The 6,673-nt window shown below is 56.0% G+C and overlaps 1 pseudogene; it reads right to left on the bottom strand.

Annotated features, from left to right (window-relative positions):
- Positions 1-5,739: 5,739 nt before the first annotated feature.
- On the bottom strand, positions 5,740-5,859 carry LOC112445625 (uncharacterized; annotated as a pseudogene).
- Between the last annotated feature and the right edge of the window lie 814 nt (positions 5,860-6,673).

The raw sequence follows: 6,673 nt of genomic DNA, 5'->3' as shown, positions 1-6,673 counted from the left end.
AGAGGAGCCTATGGCCGCAGTCCATGGTTTTATTAAAGTTGGGCTCAACCCAGCAAACTACGAACACAAGTATTTCCAAAGACCACACTCAAGTGTGTGTGTGTGTGTGTGTGTGTGTGTGTGTGTGTGTATTTCCTCTTGCCGTCTTGGAGTCTGTCTCGGAATCTTCAGGTATTTCTGCCTCTGTATCTCCTGCCAGCCAGCCGCCGGCCCGTCATCTGGCACGGCCTCTCCCAGGCGCTCTGGCTCTGCTGAGGAGCTTGCGCAGGCCAGCTCTCTCCCTTGGCGTGGGTGCGTGCAAGTGTCTGTGTGTCTGTCTGTGTGCCTGCCTGTGGCTCGTCTGCCTCTCAGGAGTCGAGGGCTTGGCGTGGGGGCAAAGGGGGGCCTCAGTGCGAAGGGGAGGGGCTGAGCGCTTCTCGGTCGACCGCGCCTCCCTGGCTTCTGGTGGGTTGGCCCGGACAGGTGCCGGGCAAGTTGGGGTGCTCAAGTTTCACTGAGCCTAGGCCCGCAGGAGGTTCAGAGGCCCCTGGGCCGCGGGGTTGGGAGGCGGCGGGCCCGAAGACCGACACCTCCGGGGCCGCGCGGCCTGAGCAGCGATGGATCGGGGAGGCCCCGCTCAGCGAGCGCGGCCGGGTCTGGAGTGGCCGCGGGTGGAGGGCGCCGAGACCTCCGCACCCCTCAGCCCAGCCCCCAGGCCCGCGCGCACCACGCACGACGCCCCCTCCGGTCAATGGGGGTCCTGGAAGCCCCTCAGGCCCCCGGCCCGGAGGCGCTTGTGTCTGGTGTTGGGGGCGGGTTGGGGGGGGGGGGAGGCGGGCCGGCGTCAGCAGGCTGGAGTACGGTCGCGGGGTCGTGCGGCTCAAGTACAGCAGCCCGCGACGAGAGTGCGGCCCGTTGGCCCGACCTGCAGGCAGAGCGAAAGGGAGGCGAAGCGCAAGGCTTCTTAGGGCGCCCGAGCCAACCGCCACCGTCTCAGCCGTATCAGCCTGAAGGCCCCGATCTCGTCTGATCTCGGAAGCTAAGCGGGGTCGGGCCTGGTAGTACCTTGGAGGGAACCACCTGGAATCCCGGGTGCTCGAGGCTTTTGCCTACCAGAAGAGGTCCTTTAGCCCCGCGCGCACTCCCGATTCTGGATCCCCCCGCAGCCCCAGCCCTCCCGGCCGGGGGGCGGTTGGCCGGGGCCCCGACTCCCGCGCAGACCTGGGTTGCCTTCCGCGCGCCGCGAGCCCCTCCGATTCGCATTCGGCTTCCAGGACACCCGACACGGCAGTCCCGTTTCCACCTGGCTCCTTGCTTGCCTCAGGCAATCCCGGGCTGACTGACTCCAGCAAGCCCCCGCCCCCGCCACCCCTGCCTCGCAGGCCATCGCGCCATGCGCGCGCCCATCGCGCGCACACAGATAGATGTGCCCAAACGGGCATCTATCTTGTTCACTTATACCGTGGTGGATCTATGCCTGGTGTCGGATGCTGGACCATAGGCTACTTCCACTTTTCGTTCCTCGGGAACCTCCATATTCTTTCCATACGGCTCTACCCACGCCCCATTCCTACTCACCGTGGAGAGAAGTTCCCTTGCTCCACATCTTCTCCAGCATTGTTATTGACAGACATCGCAGTGAGCCAATCGGACTCATGTGAAGTGGTCCCTCCTTGGAGTTTGAGTTGAGCCTCTCCAATCATTAGTGACGTGGAGCAAGATGACCCTTTGGAAATGCAGATGCAACGCTGTCACCTCCCTGCTCCAACGGCTCTCGTATTTTCCCAGCGTATTGAAGATACGACCACTTCCCTTCAGGCTTGCTCCTCACGTTCTTCTCTGATGTCTTTTGCCTGGAATGCCTCTGCACTCTTTGCTTCCATCCCATAGGGCATTTTCGTTTCTTGAATGTCCTAAGTTTCCCTGGTCACATAGCCTTCCAGATGCTATTTCCCTGCTGAAATTCTTCCTGCATCTCAACCCTGGTTTACCTAGGTTCAACCTATGGACCTCAACGAAATGGTGCCTCTGGAAAGCCTTCCCGTGACACCCAGGTTGTGGTGGGGAAGAGGCCCCTCTATAGGATCTCAAGGATCGCCTGTGATGTATTATAGATCGTCTCAGTGAAAGCAGGAACTCTGTGTCTCTTCTCTTCCGCCTTCTATTCCCTGACATTATACATCCTCCTAGCTCATCGTAGGTGTCAGTATTTACTTAGTGTGTGAAAGACGAAAAAGCTCTTGGAAGCCTCAAGGGGTCACTTGGCTCGGCACTTTGATCTCTTTGTATATTTGGCGATTCAATTCTTTTCCTTTCCTGGGTTGATGTGTACACTATATTCGGGCACAATCTAAGGCATGGAGACATATACATAGAGGTTCTTGCTTTCAAGGAACTCGTACAGCGATTTCTACAAGTTAGGCTTTTCAAATGCTCTAGAAGAATGTGAACGTTCAGTATGCTCCATTTTCATTTCAAAGAAAGATCGTTGACTTCCCTAGCAAGTGGAGACCTTCCAACGTTGAGTCCAATACTATACCTTGACCATTTCAGGCAAGTCTTGTGGTTCCTTCTGGAGGTGTGGCTCTTGCAGAATGTGAAGATCTTCCATCGTCCTCAGACTTTGGTGTCATTTGCAATCATCCAGGAAGCTTCCAGGTCTAGGTTCCAGACCACCACCACACACAGTCAGTAGCCAACGGAGTGGATTCCAGGAATACGCATTGTTCACCGGCATTACCGTTGATATTGTTGCTGCACACTCAATGCAGTGGCAGGGCCTGGTTGTCCACTGGGTCTCATGTGGAATGAAAGAGGGCTCCCCCCCCTCCCAAACACACACACCCCCCACCCACTGTTGACCAGCTTGTGACGAGAAACGGTCCCCAAACAAGAATCAGACAAACCAGAAGCCCAGATGTAGTCCTTGAGATGAAGGAACTAAGCAGCTGGTTGCGATGGCACCAAGGGAAGGTTGCTCTTTTTGTCTGCCCCTCTACTCCTTTCTTCCTGGACGCCTTAGGGTTTTGTCATGGAGATATTGAAATAAAGTGCACAAAAGAATATGTGTTGAATCAAGATTTTGCATTTAACCATCTCTCAAAAAGGAAGAGAGCTTCACCTGCACATGTTTCTTCAAAACCGTCAATTGCTTTTCAATCTGGGGTTCTCTCTTGCCTTGTTCAGTTAGCCTTAACAGTAAAATCAACGAAAAACTACATAAAGATTCCAAGATACCAACAAAGGACAGCTTCTGTTTTTGAAATCATCTTCCATTTAGTAGAACACGAGGCTCTATTCTTGTATTTTGCTAGGGATTAGCAATGTCCTGGTTCAGTGGCAAGGCATCCGCCGGCAGAGATGGGTTTGTATCGCCTGGTGTCGGACAGTATCCGCCGACATGGAGGGAAATGGCAACCGCACTCGCGCGGATGCCTTGCCATCTGAACCAGGACATTGCTAATTCCCTAGGCAAAATACAAAGAATAGAGCTCGTGTTCTACTAAATGGAAAGATGATTTCAAAAACAGAAGCTGTCCTTTGTTGGTATCTTTGAATCTTTATGTAGTTTTCGTTGATTTTTACTGTTAAGGCTAACTGAACAAGGCAAGAGAGAAACCCCAGAATTGAAAAGCAATTGACGGTTTTTGAAAGAAACATGTGCAGGTGAAGCTCTCTTCCTTTTTGAGAGATGGTTAAATGCAAAATCTTGATTCAACACATATGACTTTTGTGCACTTTATTTCAAATCTCCATGACAAAACCCTAAGGCGTTCCAGGAAGAAAGGAGTAGAGGGGCAGACAAAAAGAGCAACCTTTCCCCTTGGTGCCATCGCAACCAGCTGCTTAGTTCCTTCATCTCAAGGACTATCATCTGGGCTTCTCTGGTTTGTCTGATTCTTGTTTCGGGGACCGTTTCTCGTCACAAGGCTGTCAACAGTGGGGGTGGGGGGTGTGTGTGTTTGGGAGGGGGGGGGAGCCCTTCTTTTCCCATTCCACATGAGACCCAGTGGACAATCCAGGCCCTGCCCACTGCATTGAGTGTGCAGCAACAATATCAACGGTAATGCCGGTGAACAATGCGTATTCCTGGAATCCACTCCGTTGGCTACTGACTGTGTGTGGTGGTGGTCTGGAACCTAGACCTGGAAGCTTTCTGGATGATTGCAAATGACACCAAAGTCTGAGGACGATGGAAGATCTTCACATTTCTGCAAGAGCCACACACCTCCAGAAGGAACCACAAGACTTGCCTGAAATGGTCAAGGTATAAGTATTGGACTCAACGTTGGAAGGTCTCCACCTTTGCTAGGGAAGTCAAACGATCTTTCTTTGAAATGAAAATGGAGCATACTGAACGTTCACATTCTTCTAGAGCATTTGAAAAGCCCTAACTTGTAGAAATCTGCTGTACGAGTTCCTTGAAAGCAAGAACCTCTATGTATGGATATGTCTCATGCCTTAGATTGTGCCCCGAATATAGTGTACACATCAACCCAGGAAAGGAAAGAATTGAATCGCCAAATATACAAAGAGATCAAAAGTGCCGAGCCAAGTGACCCCTTGAGGCTTCCAAGAGCTTTTCTGTCTTTCACACACTAAGTAAATACTGAGCACCTACGATGAGCTAGGAGGCATGTAATAAGTGTCAGGGAATAGAAGGCGGAGAGAAGAAGACACAGAGTTCCTGCTTTCACTGAGACGACTCTAATAATACATCACAGGCGATCCTTTGAGATCCTATAGAGGGGCCTCTTCCCTCACCACAAAACCTGGGTGTCAGGGAAGGCTTTCCAGAGGCACCATTTCGTTGAGGTCCATAGGTTGAACCTAGGTAAACCAGGGTTGAGATGCAGGAAGAATTTCAGGCAGGGAAAATAGCATCTTGGAAGGCTATGTGACCAGGGAAACTTAGGACATTCAAGAAACGAAAAATGCCCTATGGGATGGAAGCCAAAGAGTGCAGAGGGCATTCCAGGCAAAAGACATCAGAGAAGAACGTGAGGAGCAAGCCTGAAGGGAAGTGGTCGTATCTTCAATACGCTGGGAAAATACGAGAGCCGTTGGAGCAGGGAGGTGACAGCGTTGCATCTGCATTTCCAAAAGGTCATCTTGCTCCACGTCACTAATGATTGGAGAGGCTCAACTCCAAACTCCAAGGAGGGACCACTTCACATGAGTCCGATTGGGCCTCACTGCGATGTCTGTCAATAACCAATGCTGGAGAAGATGTGGAGCAAAGGGAACTCTCCTCCACGGTGAGTAGGAATGGGCGTGGGTAGAGCCGTATGGAAAAGAATATGGAGGTTCCCGAAGGAACGAAAAGTGGAAGTAGCCTATGGTCCAGCAGTCCGACACCCAGGCATAGATCCACCCACGGTATAAGTGAACAAGATAGATGCCCCGTTTGGGCACATCTATCTGTGCGTGCGCGCGCACATGCGCATGCGCGATGGCCTGCGAGGCAGGGGGTGGGGCGGGGGCGGGGGCTCTGGCTGGAGTCAGTGCAAGCCCCGGGATTGCCTGAGGCAAGCCAAAGGAGCCCCAGGTGGAAACGGGACTGCCGGTCGTCGGGTGTCCTGGAAGCCGAATGCGAATGCGGAGGGGCTCGCGGGCCGCGCGGAGGCAACCCAGGTCTGCAGCGGGAGTCGGGGCCCCGGCCACCCGCTCCCCGCGGCCCGGGAGGGGCTGGGGCTGCGGGGGGGATCCAAGAATCGGGACGCGCGGCGGGGGCTAAAGGACCTCTTCTGGTAGGCAAAAAGCCTCGAGCACCCGGGATTCCCAGGTGGTCTCCCATCCAAGGTACTAACCAGGCCCGACCCTGCTTAGCTTCCGAGATCAGACGAGATCGGGCGCCTTCAGGCTGATACGGCCTGAGACGGTGGCGGTTGGCTCGGGGCGCCCTAAGAGCCTTGCGCTTCGCCTCCCTTTCGCTCTGCCCTGCAGGTCGGGCCAACGGGCCGCACCTCTCGTCGCGGGGCGTGCTGTACTTGAGCCGCACGACCCGCGACCGTACTCCAGCCTGCTGACGCCGGCCCGCCCCTCCCCCCCCCCCCCCCCCGAACACCGCCAACACCAGACCAGCAAGCGCCTGGCCGGCCCGGGGGCCTGAGGGGCTTCCAGGACCCCCATTGACCGGGAGGGCGTGCGTGCGTGCGTGCGCGCGGGGCCTGGGGGCTGGGCTGAGGGGTGCGGAGGTCTCGGCGCCCTCCCACCCGCGGCCACTCCAGACCCGGCCGCGCTCGCTGAGCGGGGCCTCCCCCGATCCCATTCGCTGCTCAGGCCCGCGCGGCCCCGGAGGTGTCGGTCTTCGGCGCCCGCCGCCTCCCAACCCCCGCGGCCCAGGGGCCTCTGAACCTCCTGCGGGCCTAGGCTCAGTGAAACTTGAGCACCCAACTTGCCCGGCACCTGTCCGGTGCCCAAACCCACCAGAAGCCAGGGAGGCGCGGTCGACCGGAGCGCCTCAGCCCCTCCCCTTCGCACTACCGAGGCCCCCCCTTTGCCCCCACGCCAAGCCCTCGACCTTCCTGAGAGAGCAGACGAGCCACAGGCAGGCACACAGACAGACACACAGACACTTGCACGCACCCACGCCAAGGGAGAGAGCTGGCCTGCGCAAGCTCCTCAGCCAGAGCCAGAGCGCCTGGGAGAGGCCGGTGCCAGATGAACGGGCCGGCGGCTGGCTGGCAGGAGA

This window comes from Bos taurus, unplaced genomic scaffold (genome assembly GCF_002263795.3).
Source record: "Bos taurus isolate L1 Dominette 01449 registration number 42190680 breed Hereford unplaced genomic scaffold, ARS-UCD2.0 Leftover_ScbfJmS_2168, whole genome shotgun sequence".
NCBI classification, from domain to species: Eukaryota; Metazoa; Chordata; class Mammalia; order Artiodactyla; family Bovidae; genus Bos; species Bos taurus.
This window is presented reverse-complemented; position numbering and strand designations above follow the sequence as displayed.